Raw genomic sequence first — 16,542 nt, forward strand, 5'->3', positions numbered from 1 at the left:
ACCTTCTAGAAGAATCTAGAAGACTAAAACCATTCCTAATTGCATTAGGAATGATAAATCATATTAGGCCCTCCCCTAGATCATTGGGCCGTATATAAAGCTCAAACTGGGCCCAGTTTAGTAAATTGGCCATAATTTCCTCAATATTCATCAGAATTGGGCTTATAATATATCGTTGGAAAGGTCTTTGCAAGCCCCATCCAACTACACTACTATTGGACCCATATCATGGACAAACCAAACTGGATTGGCTATTTTCTTAAAATAAGTTTTCAAAAACAGAGAGGAGAGAAAAGAAATTAAAACTTATCCGCAACACTAGACTTTCCACACTTTCGCTTCATTCGATTATGGTTCGACGTGAAAGGTACTCATCACTGGGTTTGGTTTTGGGGAGACACAAATGGGTGTCTACAATACCCAATGTCAGAATCTATGCATGTAGCTACAGTAAGAGTAGTTAAGGAGGAAGTTTGAATAAAAAATTGTCTTGTGACTAAAAGGATACCTTTGCCAAAGGATTCAGGGTCACATCACAAATCCAAACAAGTAGATATGAGATATCACCTCATTTATGAGATCAATGACAAGCGGGATGTCGCGATCTGCAAAGTTTTATTATGAGTGAGAAATCACTAAACCCCTTCCATGACTAAGATATGAGAGTCATATCAAAGACTTGGATTGAAGCAAGTTATGTAATTCAAGTTGTATATGTTTTTAGAAAACATGTTACATAAGGAATGCATCAATTTGCAGGATTATGTTTAAAATAGAAATCTCATTTCTCTTATTTAATTATGGTTTTGGAAATTAAATAAAATGTCTAAAATAATTATGAATTGTTGGGCTCATCAGATTGATGACCTGGTGAATGAAACCCCACAAGTGAACAAAAATCATATATTATTTAAGTTCCTAGTTCGAAATCATTAAAGTGGACATAAATGATTTCAATAAATGAACTAGCATGTAAGATTGATTGGATAGCGCAGTTTTATGGGCTATAGGGGCATAGTGATGCTCGGTCAATCACTTGGATATGCATGAATGATGCATTACTCGAACTTATGACCTACTTTGAAGTTCAAGTGTAGAGCTTCCGGATATATTAGTGGATTCTTTTGACATGAGTGGAACATTAATTTCATTCAATGGATATTGTGATTGTGGTACACTCAAACGTCTGCCCGTAACTGGAGATTATAAAGTGTGTTTCCCAGTTATTTCAAAAGTTGAGTGGGAGCCTTGGTTGCCACAAGATTGGATAGAGTCTACTTATTAAATTAGGGAATGTGTCATGGTTGCTTGAAGAGGGAGAATTCAGAAAATACGTGGCCGCGTTCAAATGCATTACTCAGTAATCATTTGGTTTTGTAATTCTAACTCAGTTTTCAAGAAACGATTTGTAGCACTAGTAGAAAAATGCTCATTTGCGTCGCCTCATTTGCGTCACTCGCAAAAACAAATGACGCAAATAATATATTTTGGCTTCAATATAAGTCATTTGCGTCGGACAATAGCTATAAAGCGAAGCAAATGTCTGATATATTCCGGCTTACTTATATTTGTGTCGCTTTCATAAAATGAAACAACACAAATGATAATGTTATTTGCGTCGCTCATTTATTAACGAGTGACGCAAATAACTTCATGAGTAAATTGCGTCACTTCATTCTTTATTGAGTGACGCAAATGACTACTCTATTTAACCCACTTAGCGCTTCTTCCCCTTAAGTACTCCGTATAAAAAAACCTCTAGCTACCTTGCCGCTATTTGAACTTCAAAACCCTAGCAAATTCTACAATAAACCCCCAAATTTCAACAGCAAAAGTGCAAAACCTCCGGAAATTCAACCAACCTTACCGGAATTCGACCTAAAATCAACAAATTTGGCCACTAAGATAAAAACCCCCATCAAATCCAAGCCCAAACCCTCCATTTTCGAGCAAAAATCAACCCGAAACCCCCCACGAAATTTTGAATTTGTATAAAAATTGCAGATGTTCGAGAAAAAATACCCTAAATCGAACAAATAACGACTGAAAATCAAATGAAAAGCTGATATTAATTTTTCCCCCAAAAAACTGAATAAATTTGAGCAATAACGACTCGGTTCTCTTGCATTTAGACTCTACATTTGGTGAATTTGTGAAGTCGATTTTACCCAAGGTATGAGTTCTTATAAATTTATTTCTTCACTATTTTCATAGTAGATATAATTTAGGGATTGTTCTTGGTGGTGGAGGAGGTTTGGGTGCCGTTGCGGCAGTATATATGCGAGGAAAATGGGTGGTGGTTTGTGGTGATTGGTGAGTGCGGCGGTGTGGGGTAATTGGGTGGAGTGGCTTGTGGCTGAGGTTGTTGGTTGAAAAGTTGATGGAGTTCTAGCTTGCTCTATTTTGTTGAGTTCGATGGGCGAAAGAGGAGGACATTGAAAAGAAGATGGAGGTTCAATTTGTGAGTGAGTTTTTGAATAAATCGTTTTATGTAAACCTTGATCTCACTAAATTTATCACAATTTCATGGTATTTTGAGCAATTGTTCTTGTTTAATCGAGTGTTTGTATCTAGATATAATGTTAGATAGAATATAATTAGGGTTACATTACTTACATATAGCATAGGCTTGATAACATTGGTTAATTAATTTTCATGTGGTGAAATACTTGGTGCAGGTACAGCAGATGGTTGGTGGTTAGTGGCGGTGGTGTGGCTTGGTACAGCGGCAATTTGTTGCGGAGAGATTTTTTGTTGTTGAGGTGTTTGTGAATTGCAGGGGAGAAGGTAAAGGTTTCTCTCTCACATAGTTACATATACATATTAACTCTAATTACATAGTAACAAAAATACTTTGATGTTTTTATAGTGATATTCTTTCAATACATGTATTGGGTTATGAAAGTGTATGACATGAAGTTCTTGAAGACTAAGGTACAATGAGTATTTTGTTACATGTATAGTGATAAATAAAAACAATGGAGCTTGTGAAATAAATTCTTAACTGGGATGTATTTTTCCTTAAAATATGGTGAGAATGATTAGTATTCTTATTTTTCATGCCAAGTTTGCATCTTTTTTGAAATAATTTGTATGAGTGTCAACTGACTTTGTTGCTATGATGCGTGTAGTGTCATAAAAAAAATTGGGAGGATGTGAGATATGGATACTATGCCGTGTGCTATACGTTTGAAATAGTTCAACATCATCGTAGTAGTGAGGATCTATACGTGTTGTCACATTTTTCATTACTAATTCAATATATTTTAGATTTGCTACACTCTTGAAATGATTATTTTTTTTGTTTTGTGTTGTGTTAACAGGTATTTTTAGAACAATATCTTATACTGGGGAGGAGATAAATGTGGTTCAAGATATTTGGTCAGACGATTTTATGAGCAATGTTGAAATTTAGAATTTAACTTAGCTAACTCCATTTATGTGTTAGACTTTTTTGTTTAGTTCTTAGGCTTGAAATGAATGTAATTGGGTTACCAACATTTTGGGTTTGTCTTTGTTCTTGTGTTGGTTAATGATACCAATAATTTTGAGGTGTAAACTTTTTGACAGGATATTAGTGTATACATTGCCGTCATTCCCAAATTTATGGGTTGGCCAAAATACAAAGGAAACTCTGTCGAAATGTATACGTGATTTGATTAATTTATCATAATATAATTCTCTTACATTATAACATTACAATATCTTGATGGAAAAGTATAATAATGTTCTTTTAATATATTTGAAAAAAAAAAATCATTTGCATCACTGTTGAATAAATCCTCAAACCAATCAGTTGCATCACTCATTTATAAAACAAGTGACGCAAATAACTCTATTTTATACATTAGTTGAGTCATTTGCATCACTTTTTTAGCAAAGGAGTGATGCAAATAACTCTGTTTTATAACATTAGTTAATTCATTTGCGTCACTCCTTTAACAAACGAGTGACACAAATAACTCTTATTTGCGTCACACATTTGTAAACAAGCGACGCAAATAACACTCATTTGCGTCATTTCTATGAGCGAAGCAAATGACTCAAAAGTCATTTGCGACGCAACCGCTCGCGATGCTCATAGAAGCGACGCAAATACACCCTAAATGAGCGACGCAAATGAATGTTTTTGTACTAGTGTAGATTAATATGATCGCGTCATGTGATACAATTAAATTATCAAATCGACACATATTGACTTAAAAGAATTTGAATATTGCACACTTGTCTCAGACAAGTGGGAGATTGAAGAATTTATGTCTTCGTCATGTGCAATTACTAGATATATCAATGGATCAAATTATGGAGATAATTAAGTTCGGACATTTGGGTCGTCGTTTTATCATAACTAGAGGTACTAACGATCTTTGGGCTAGTAAAATAGCCCAAATCCTAATTGGACGGATCCTATAAGGTCACACAAAGGGTCTATAACGGGCACGAGAGGACAAGGCCCATGTTGGGCCTCATCCTCTAGTATGGCCGGCCATATGGAGTGAGTTTGAGGGTTTTGGGCTTCCTAACCCTAGTCTAGTTATAATGTGATTATAAATAGACTAGGTGCCTAAGGTTTGTAGTAAGTAACTTGAATTCAGTTGATCAGTGAGATCAAACCCGAATTAGTAGACACGAGACCAACCCCTCTCAAACTCTCCTCTCTCTCACGGCTCTCTCACGGCTCTCTCTCTCTCCCTCGGCGCCAGTGTGGTGGTTTGTGGTGGTCGGTTAGTCCATTAAAGGTGGTGATCGCGGTTTTCCTCTTTCACTCGACCAATCTAGTATTGGTGGACGGCTTGTTCGAAGCTCGTGGACTAAGTAGAGGAGCAACGCTTGGGGCTCTATTCTCTCCCTGATTTGTCAATCAAATGGCTAAGTGGAATTCACGCTTCAAAGGTATGATTTTGTGTCTTGTGTATTATGCATGTGTTCTTGGGATTAGGTACTTTTATGAATATGATTCATGTTTATCCACTTCGTAGTACCTATAAACTCCTACAATGCCTACTTTTGCTAGGCACCCCCACACTTTCAAGTATTTCAGGTTTGGTGCTCGACCCTTCCATATTTCGTATAGAGTCTTGTCAAGCTTCTTGTGAGGAAACTTGTTCAAAACATAACAATTAGAAAGAATGGCCTCCCCCACATGTTTATAGGAATCCTAGACCTAATAAGCATAAAATTCATCATATTCTGTAAAGTTCTATTTTTTCTTTCAGCTATACCGTTTGTTCGAGTGTAAAGGGAGCCGCTATCTCATGAACAATGCCAAGTTGCTCACAAAATGCCTTAAGAGTGCCAGGGCTGTACTCACCACCCCTGTCACCCCTAACCCTCTTAGTCTTTTTGTCCAATTGGTTTTCTACTTCAAATTTATATTTGAGGAACATTTCCTCAGCTTCGTCCTTAGACTTAAGAAGATAAACCATGCAAAAACATGAGCAATCATCAACAAAAGTAATGTAATACTTTTTACCCCCTCTACTTTCGTGATTATGAAAATCACCCAAGTCACTATGAACAAGTTCTAGTACTTCAGTCTCTCTATCTACTGATTTTAATGGCTTCTTTGTAAATTTGGCTTCCACATAAATTTGACATTTCAAAAAATCAGTGTTAGAAAAACTTGGAATCAAATTTAAGTTTTTAAGCCTTTTAATTGAATCAATATTAACGTGGCCTAATCTAGCATGCCATAAATCAATAGACTCAGCGATATAAGCAGACAAAGTACTAGCATTCTTATTCATAGTGTCAATTTAAACATCAAGAGTAAAAAGCCCCCCATTACAAAAGCCCTTCCCCACAAATTCCCCATTGCGAGTAAGAACTAATCTATCAGAATCAAAAGAGAGGTTCAGTCCAGCTTTCATGAGCAAACTTTCAGAAATTAAATTCCTACGCATTTCTGGAACATGCAAAACCTTAGTGAGAGTAAGCAATTTTCCAGAAGTGAGAGTGAGAACGATCTTCCCTTTGCCTTGGATGGAAGCAGAAGCTGCGTTTCCCATGAAAACATTTTCACCTTCAACCTTGTAACAGGTAGTGAACATGTCCTTGTTGGTGCAAATGTGTCTGGTAGCTCCAGTGTCAACAATCCACTCAGCAGCATTACCTGTAAAGTTAGCTTCTAAAACAACAACAACAATAACGTCAGAATCCTCAATAAGATTTGCTTGACTTTGCCCATTCTTCTTCTTCTTAACCCTGCAATCCTTAGCCTTGTGACCAATCAAACCACACTGAAACACAGGTACCCTTAAACTTGTACTTCTGAACCTTCCCTTTAGGCTTAAGAGAACTGTTATTGGCTTTTGACTGGTTGTTGTGTTTGGGTTCAACAAGATTGGCTTTGGCAGAAAAAGAGGAAGGAAAAACAAAAGGGCCTTTGTCTTTGATACGGTTTTCCTCCTCAATTTTGAAGTGTCCTACAAGGTCCTCTAAGGTTAGGTCTTTCTTTTTGTGCATCAATTGGTTATGAAAATCCTTCCAAGAGGGAGGGAGTTTCTCAATCAAAGTAATAGCAAGGGTAATATCACAAATAGACATACCTTCAGCAGCCATATTAATACACACATTCTCATAAGCATGAATCTGATCAATAATAGGCTTTTCATCAACAACTTGAAAACTCAACCACTTACTAACACAATAGCGTTTAGTACCAGCATCATCAGTCCCATATTTTTTCTCTAAAGCATCCCAAATATCCTTAGCATGATAAAAACCCATATAAATATCCAACAAATTATTTGACATATAATGCAACAACATGCCCTTACAGGTTCTATCATCCTTAGCAAACTTAACATTAATTTCAGACAAATCATCCTCATCAACAAGTTCAACAATATCATCAAGAACATATGAAAAATCAATTTGCTCCAAATAAAAACGCATCTTAACAGCCCAACATTTATAATTCTTTCCATCAAGAGGTTTTAACTTAGACATATCAGGAATCAGAAATTTTGAAGCCATAATCGTCTTTTAGATTGTTATACTACTAAGCAATAAAACATAAATTACTTATCTCTTGATGCGTGAACCAAACAAACAATAGCCGCGCCGTGGAGAACTACTAACCTAAAAGACGATTACGCGCTACCTCCCGGTGCAGTAGACTAGAAGCGGTCGCCCTCCAGGATAAGCACGACGCCGGAGTTTATGTGCACTCACAAACCCGACTGGAATTCAAAATACTTGCCCAAAAAACAAGAACAGTTTTAGTATTAGAGAGAAGAGAGAAAGATACGAATTGTTATGTTTTTTGGCTGGGAAAACCACTGAGTATATATAGGCAGAAGGAGGAAAACGGATAGCATAAAACATGGGAAGAATCTAGCTAAGAAAGTGACCAGATTAATTTAGTCAGTCAAGTAGTAATTAAGGAATTGAATAAGTCAGCTGTAATCAAGGGATTAATGGCTGATTTAATTCCGTAATCCCAACAGTAAAAAAAGAATAATCCCAACAGTAAAAAAAAGAATATTATGTTTAACAAAGAAAGGAAATAAAATTTCTCCATAAAGATAACAAGGACCCGCGCATCGCATTCCCCAAGTCTCGAGCACGACACAGCTTGGCATGCGCTCATGTGTGTGGAGTAATGCTTGTCCCTAAGCAAAGATCTCATCAATGAATCAATAAATATGCTTCACCCCAAAAAGTAAAAATCAAGCACAGACGATTCAGGGTAAATCAAATAAACATGCTTCAAAGTCAACCAATCAAATCCATCTAATTACCAATCTCCCTAACAATTGTCAAATAGAGCAAACCACAAGAGCATATAGAATTCAAGACTAGTGCTCACACACTCAACTCTCATTTATGTGGCGAGTAAAATATGTACTCGATCGCTCTCCATCCAACCCCCTTTAGGTGAACAATGCCCTCCCAACTCACACTCTCGTGTGTATAAACAATGAACACTCAATCCTACTAGTCGACTTGAAATATGCCAAGTCATAACTTGCATTGATAAACAACACTTTCACATTCATACAATTCTATGCACAAAGGTCGGAAGGTCTTTAAAGCTTGTAATGTAAGGCTAGGGTAAAGGGTAGGATAAATTTGGGAATAAGTGAGAGAAAAGCTATGCTTAAAGGAGTCATATCCTAATAAAACCCATGATCAAAATAACTAATGATCATACATCTCCTACATAACCAACTCTAACATCAACCAAATATACTCCAATCATAATGAATAAACCCAACTTCTTACAATTTCACTCATAAGATATAATAATGAAGAAGTAGAGTGAATAAACAAACTTTATTTTCCAAACTTGAATTTTTCATTGAGGCTCAAAATTATATTCCTTTGATCAACCTCCAACTAGAACATTTGAACATTTTTTGTCTTTTGAAGTTCACTTATTTTTTCACACTTTTTTTTTTCTTGAACTTCTCTTTTTTTTCTTCATAATATCATGCTTTATTTTTCAAGAAAAAATAACTCTCAAACTCATCAAAAAATAAACATGAATAACAACAAAACAACTTCTCAAAGTCCCACCCAAGTTGTGCAAATAATAAGCACACTACAAATTCCCTCACCTCACTCACTAATAGCTCCCCCAAGCCAAGCTTGGGACTAGTAACCAATGGGGCAAAATAGGTTTGTAATGCAGCTAATAAACAACAAAAAGTCAAGGCAACAACATGGGTAGCAAGAAAGGAACAAATGTATCTACAATATATGGAGGCTACCTAAAAGAACAAATGTCTTCGTCCTCCTCAATGTGCATAATAATGAATCATATAAATATTACTAATAGTTGCAAACCAATACTCAAATTCATTGACATACCAGGAACTATGGAACTATCACACATTCCTTACCAAATCAACTAGTCAAGTACTATATTCACAAGTAGTTGGACAAAGTTGACGCATGTTAAGGTTTCAAGGCAATCAAACATCAAATCATGATCAACTAATCCACAATGCCTATCATCAAATACCAAGAATCAAAACAATTTTCTCAAGTAAGGGGCACAGGGAAGCATAATTTATAATTCATTGGAACGTATTTTTGGATTTTTTTTTTTTTCAAATTTTTTTTTTTTTTTTTTTTTTTTTTGTATTTTATAAATAAGAAAGCAATAAAAACTATACTAGGAAAGCAATAAATAGAGAAAAATGAAAGAGGATTACCATATATACAAGAAATCTCCCCCCCCCAAGCCAAATCAAACAATGCCCTCATTGACTTGGGAGGGTAGCTAGGAAGAGCTACTCCTCATCGCCATCCATCCTCTCATATCCTCCTCCATGACTCGAGCCGGCACCACCCTGGCTTGGTCCAGCACCACCATTACCCGAACCACCTGCAAAGTAGTTAGGGTCCACATTCCCCCCCATACCCCCAAAAGGAGCATCACCCCCATATCCGTGGACCGAAGAGTAGTCCACATAAGTACCATACGCACTGGGGTGAGAATACCCTCCTAGGGGGTATTGGAACCAATCGGGAGTAAGTGAATCGGGAGGAATAGCCCCCCGACGGGCATAATCGTCATACATGGGGTATAGACCCCTCCCGAGGTTCCTCTCTATGTAACCAACCCGCCCATCTAAGGTGCTTAACCTAGAATCTAGGTTTTGCATCATACCCTCAACTCTCCCTTGCCCCGTCTCGATGCAGTCTAATTGGCTCCTAAAAGCCGAAAAGTCATAAGGGGCATTGGGTCGACGTTATAGTCGACCGAGGAAGTGGGTATGCCATAGGTGAAGGGTGGAGGTGGTTGGTAGTGTGGTGAATGGTGAGTGGGGGAATGGTCTAGGGGGGATTGGTGGGGTTGTGGTGAAGGGTGAGGTGGTTGAACCTCACCTTGACCATTAATCTCGAAAGTATAAGAAGGCTTCCCCTTCTCAAATTTGGTCAAGGCGGGGTTGGGTAAGGTAAAGGCTTGATCCCTCCTACCCGATTGTCGGTAGACTATCCACCAAGTATCACTCCCCACGAGTTGCACCCAGTTCAAACTCCCTAAATAGGCTAGGTCCATGAGGTTTGATCCTACAACTTTCCTATGCCCATCCGGGTTCCAACCTAGGTGTTTTCTAGCAATGTGGGTCACTAACCCCCCAAAATAAATAGGTGTCCTAGACCTACTAGCCTCGGCCGCATTGGCCGCCCTTTGGAAGTGATTGGCTATCCTATGGGGTATGTTCAATTTTTCGGCGGTAGGAATTATATAGGATGCCAAAAGTTCCAATTCATCTCTCCTAACATTTGCCGGTTCATGCCTCCCAAAAATAGTGAGGCCGGCAAATCTTTGCCAAAGTTTTGGGACGGGATGTTGAATCCACGTCCCTTTGGCATGCTGGAGGTTAACTAAATCCTCCCCAGTTAGCCTCTTATAGACCACGGCAGTGTGGTCTTGAGAGGGTTCAATCGGTTTATTCGATTTTAAATCAAACAACTTTCCGAATTCTTTAAAAGTTAGTCTCACATTGTTGTTTAATAATCGAAATTGTACATGAGTAATTAGTGCATTCATTTTAATAACATTAAAACTTGAAATGAATTCTAATGTTAAGTAGTCATACGTATCATGGCACATTTGAAAGAAACCACTCATGCCTATACCTTTGAACAATTTTTCCAAATATTTATCTAAGCCTAACCTAACTAGTGTGGGATGATGAATAAAACGGGTAGAGATTACCTGGCGATCGATGAGGTTTAGCATCCTAGCCCGTTGCTCCTCCGAGGTAATGACAACCTCCTCCCATCCCGGAATTTGAAGATCCGGGTTGACCGTTGGTTGTGGTGCCCTCGAACTCTCACCCCTTTGTGTCCTTGAATGTTTTGAGGCCATTATATGTGGAAAAATTTGATGCTTGGAGCTTTCTCTCTCTAGGGGTTTGAAGGAAGTATGAGAGAAAGTGGGAGAAAATAGGTGGGAAATGTAGAGGAAGATGTGAGGATTAATAATATGTAAGAATTTTGAGGTTTTGATGGATGAATTTGAGAAGATCTTGAAAAAGAAGTGAGTTTGAAGGTGTAAATATGGAGGTTTTAGAGAGAGAAAGTAATGGAGAAGAAGATGAAATAAGAAGAAAGTGAGGAAAGAAAGAAGAGGAAAAGTTTAAAGGGACGATCAAAATAGGCGCGCCCGATCGGGCGGATAAACTTGATTTCCAGACTCTCAGTTGCGCGCCCGATCGGACGAGCTCCGCCTGATCGGGCGCGAACACGAACGAAATTTTCGCCCTCTTACTCGCCCGATCGGGCGAGATTCGCCCGACATATCTTTTCCTTCACTCGATTTGCGCCCGATCGGGCGAAATTTGCTCCAATTTCAAGCTCTCCTTGCGCGCCCGATCGGGTAGCCTCGCCCGATCGGGAGAATTTAAGGCTGGTAATATGCCCTGCTTTCGCGCCCGATCGGGCCCGTGCCCAGTCAGTTTTCCTTAACTTTTCTTCGTCTTCAAATTTTTCTAAGTCTTTCGACCTCTTAAACCTATACCTGTACAAAAACACTTATAAACGGTAAAATTTCACTCTCCTCGCCTCTCGAAAATAAAATAAAAAATAAAAATAAATGAAAAGGAAAAGTAGTCTAGAAAGCAAGAAATACGAGTTACCTCCCGCAAAGCGCTGGTTTATCTAGGTCCCGCACGACCTTCTTACCAAGTACAATATCTAGGACCCTTAGCCTAACGCTTGATCGGGTGGTTTCTCACCCGGTCTAGCGGTGTTCAGGCTGCGATGCGGCTTTCTGACATACCTTGTGGGACACCAAATCACCTTATCTGGTGGATCCTCCTTGACTTGGACTGGGGGATCTTTAATGCTACGCACTAAAAATCCTTCTTCGATCGGAGGTTGCTTCAAATTGTCATTGCGTTCAACACTTGCAACTCGATCTGGCGGAACACTTACTGTAGGCTCGATTTGCACAACTTGCTCGATCGGTTCCACTTGTTCATCCTCGAAACCAAGACCAACATTGTAGAGTGCTCTTTCTATTGCATCGACTTCCTTCTGCCATTTGTCTATCTCATCTGAAAATGATGCAACACAAGATACCGCCTCCAAGGGATCTTTTTCAAGAGCTTGGGGCTTGTTAGAATAATTTACAACCACATTAACATTGAAACATTTCTCCTCAGTCATACAGCTTTTAGGGGGATTATTCAGATTAAAAACAACTTTATCATCCCCTACTGATAATGTTAACTTACCACTTCTTACATATATGACTCCTCCTGCAGTGTTAAGAAATGGTCTACCCAAAATAATTGGGGTTTGCATATCCTCAACCATATCAAGAACAACAAAATCTACAGGTATATAAAATTTACCTACTCTAACGGGGACATCCTCTAAAACACCTAAGGGGTATTTGAAAGAACGGTCGGCCATTTGTAGAGTTATATTGGTAGCTTTTAATTTACCCATATTCAACTTAGAACACACATATAATGGCATGACGCTAACACTAGCACCCAAATCACATAATGCATTATCAATCAAGAGATTTCCAATATGACAAGGGATAGAAAAACTACCGGGATCTTTTAATTTAGGTGGAGACTTATTTTGAAGTACGGCACTACACTCTGCAGTGAAAGCTATTGTCTCTACCTCACTAATAGACCTTTTTCTCGTCAATATTTCTTTCATAAATTTTTCATACGAGGGGATTTGTGTGATCAATTCAGTAAAGGGAACTGTTACCTTCAAATCTTTTACCACCTCCAGGAACTTACCAAATTGCTTATCCAAGTTTGTCTTCAATTGACGATTGGGGAAAGGAAGTTTGATAATTGGCTTTGGAGAATTATTACTCTTATCTGGAGTAGCCACCTTTTCTGGAGTTGTACCCTTCAATGTAGAATGAGATATGTTAGTATTATCCTTTGGCCCTGCAGGGCTATCAACTACATTGTTTGGTTTAACGGAATCAAGATTAGCATTATTTAATAAAACAGGTTCATCAACTCTGGTCATAGAGGGTCCTTCATAGTTTGAACCGCTCCTCATAGTAATTGCAAATGCTTGATCCGTAGGCCTAGTCGGCTGAGCCGGCAAAGCTCCTTGTTGGCGGGCTTGTAGAGTAGCGGAGAGTTGCGCAATTTGATTATCTACAATTTTATTATGCGCTAGAATTTGATCAATTGTCGCATCTCTGCTCTCCATGTGCTTTTGCATATTGGCCAACATTGCTCTAATTTCCACCCGAGAAGGGTAAGAAGATGAGGAGGGTTGTTGTGGTTGGTTCTTCTGGCTAGCGTTGGGATGATAATATATCTGCTGTTGTTGCTGCGGCGCCTGTGGTTCTTGTGGTGGTTGATTTTGAACATTAGTGCTCCGGTAGGAAAGGTATGGATGATTCCGATACCCAGGATTGTAAGTGTTGGAGTATGGGTTATTCTGCCTATAAGCTTGGAAGGCATTAACTTGCTCCACGAAACTCCTGCAATCCTGCTCCCAATGACCTACAATACCACAATTTTCACAGAAGGCCTCATTAGAATTATTATTAATAGCAGAAACATTAGCTATATTAGCAGTGCTCAGATTATCCAATTTTTGGCAAATAGAGGTTAATTGAGCTTGCAAAAAGGATATAGAGTCGACACTATGCTTCCCCTTGTTAGCAAATCCTCTAGAGTTCCCATATTGGGAATTATGTATCGCCATGTCTTCAATAACCTGACCTGCATCTTCAACATCAAGATTCATAAACCTCCCACCAGCTGCAGAGTCTAAAATTATTCGAGAAGAATTTCCAAGGCCATTATAGAAGGCTTGGATTAACTGCCATTGCGCTAAATTATGGTGAGGGCAATCTCTTTGTAGATCTTTGAACCTCTCCTTAGCCTCATATAAGGATTCATCGGCTTCTTGGGCAAAGTTCTGGATCGCACTCCGTAGTACGGCTGTTCTCTCTGCAGGATAATACTTGTTATAGAAATTTAAAACAAGAGTTTCCCAGTCAGTTATACCAAGTGTAGTTCTATTTAAGCCATTAAACCACAATTTAGCTTTTCCAGTTAAAGAGAAGGGAAAGAGAATCTCCCTGATTTGGTCTTGAGTGACCCCGGCTTGCCTGATGGTGTTGCAATATTGACCCTTGGCTCCACTGAATTGCTTCCTCTCTATCATCGTTATAAATTGAGGTTTAATTTCAAATTGAACCCCATCAAGAGGCGGAGTAGGGGTGAGATGTGGAAAATCCGTAAGCTTTGGTTGTGAATAATCACTAAGCTTCTTTGGAGCCGTCATCTCTGATTCTGCGTCTGATGATGCCTCTAAATCGCTAGAACCAGTCGGAGGATCGCGGTGATTATTGTTATTATCACTAGAATCCGCCAGGATTTGCTTGTAGAGATTTTTCTATCTATGGAAGGAACGTTCGATCTCAGGATCGAATGGGATGTACCCTGATCTGGAACACCTGGTCATAAACAAAAACTAGAACAAATGTGAGATTTGTCTCAGAGAACTAATGCTCTCTGAGACAAAAGGGAAATAATCTAGACTACAAAAACAATCAGAAATAAAAATAAAACCGTTTCCCCGGCAACGACACCAAATTTTGACAGGGTAAAGTCGTATCCCCTAATAAAAAATAATTCCTAAGTCCTCTAACTAAAGTAGATAGGGAAGTAGGGTCGATCTCCATAGGGAAACAAGTCTTTTTACTCCTAATTAATTATTATAATCTAAATTATCTAAGTAACCAATATTAATATTCGAACAAGAAACTAAACTACTAAGATTGAGAATAGAGAGAAAACAATATATGAAAGGATCTAGGGTATAGGTTCACCAATAAATAATACTTCAGGGTAAAACATAGTAATCAATCATAGATCTAACAGGCTTTCGCAATTTACTAGATCTAAGTTCTTATTGAAAATAGCCTTTAGTATCAAACCAACATCTGCTCGGTTCATCAATTTAATATTGCTATACTTTTACAAGCCGCAATTATAAAGAGTTAAAACAATTCAATAAGAAATTATCATGCAATACCAATAATCAATAATAGTCAATCATCAATGCATCAATTAACAGGAATGTAAACGGCTTTCGCTACGTATTACAATCACACAATTAATTTACCGGTATTTAATCTCATCTCTCGAATCTCGACTTAACCATTTATTAATTAATCTGCCTATTGAAACTAGACCTAAACATTAATTCTCATCTGTCGAATCTCGAATCAATGTTGTCAAACTCATGCATAAAAGATCAGGCCTAATCTAGTCACAGAGCATTAGTTCAATCAATAGGAAATTAATCTAGCATTGATAATCAACAACAATAAATTACCCCTTCATATTATTTATGGATCCCCATAAACCCTAGAAATAAAACTACTCACACATAGTAGAAATTAAACCAATCAAAGCAATAAAGCAAGACATGATAAAAAGAATAAAGTAAATAACTAAGATTAAGAGAAGAGAAATTGTTACCAAACTAATCTGTATTAATGGAAAATAATTAAGAACAAGAGTTGAGAGAAAAGTTAAGAGAGAGAAAAGATCCTAAGTAGAGAGAGAAAGTCTAAGAAAGAAGATCCACAAAAATCCGTACAAAATCGTATATAAACGTTTCCTAAAACAAAAATTAAAACTAATTAATCAGGTATCTTAAAAACGTGCGCCCGATCGGGCGAAGGGCCGCCCGATCGGGCGCGCCTTTTTCTTCGCGTTCCTTGCCAGCAGCATCGCCCGATCGTGCTAGATGCTCGCACGATCGGGCGCGCTTATGCACGCACAGCACCTGGCCTTGCCGCGCCCGATCGGGCCCTTGCTCCACTTTGAGGCTCGAACTTTGATTGGGCTTGATTTCTCGGCCTAATCCGGATTTCCTCCTCAGGTCTTGAATACTTGGTCCGAATACCTCGGGATCCCAATTACCGAGCCCTTAATCACCGGCTCTCACCGATCCTGGGCTCCAAAAGTGGTCGTGTCCTTCTAGCTTCCGTAGTTGATCCATAAAGCCCGGGAAAATGCTCTAAGAGTGCAATTTCCTGTAAAATACAACTAAAACTACGAAAACACTAGAAAACAAAAATTAGTAATAAAAGTGGCTCTAAAGAGCCAAAAACACTACTAATAACGACCAAGGGATGGGGGTAAAACACTATATAAAATTGACATATCAAGTAACACATACCTCCCACTCACCCAACTAAGTAGTGTTAAGGTACTACAATATATAGATAAGGCAAAACCTTTCCCCCCAACCAATGTGGGACTTTTCCCCTTTCATTTGTTTTTATCGCTCTCTTGATGTTCCCAACTCTCTTGTTTTATATCAAGAACTTCCAATATATTATTGACGGATGAGACAAAGTTTGGATTTTTCCTTTTGTTTTTATCAAAAGGAAAAAGGGCAATTTTTCTTTTTATTTTTAAGAAAATTTAACATGAGTGAACAAACCTTTGGTCGGTTCTCCAATATTGGACCAACCTTTAAATCTGCCCAAATTAAACTGAAATTTTTAATTTTTCTCCCAAAATGGACTGAACAGGTAACGTAACCTGTTGTAACCGGTTTAGG

General features: G+C 38.3%; 1 long non-coding RNA gene and 1 other non-coding gene across 2 annotated transcripts; both read left to right on the plus strand.

Moving 5' to 3' along the window:
• The first annotated feature begins 1,681 nt into the window (after nt 1-1,681).
• On the plus strand, nt 1,682-3,663 carry LOC145586285 (uncharacterized). The gene is made up of 3 exons (XR_014100880.1): nt 1,682-2,173; nt 2,679-2,787; nt 3,324-3,663. It is a non-coding gene; the product is annotated as an uncharacterized LOC145586285 (long non-coding RNA).
• Nucleotides 3,664-13,792: 10,129 nt separating this feature from the next.
• On the plus strand, nt 13,793-13,899 carry LOC145608277 (small nucleolar RNA R71). Its single transcript, XR_014105774.1, has one exon. It is a non-coding gene; the product is annotated as a small nucleolar RNA R71 (small nucleolar RNA).
• Nucleotides 13,900-16,542: the final 2,643 nt, after the last annotated feature.

The sequence above is a fragment of the Chenopodium album genome, chromosome 2 (assembly GCF_948465745.1).
Source record: "Chenopodium album chromosome 2, dcCheAlbu1.1, whole genome shotgun sequence".
NCBI classification, from domain to species: domain Eukaryota; kingdom Viridiplantae; phylum Streptophyta; class Magnoliopsida; order Caryophyllales; family Amaranthaceae; genus Chenopodium; species Chenopodium album.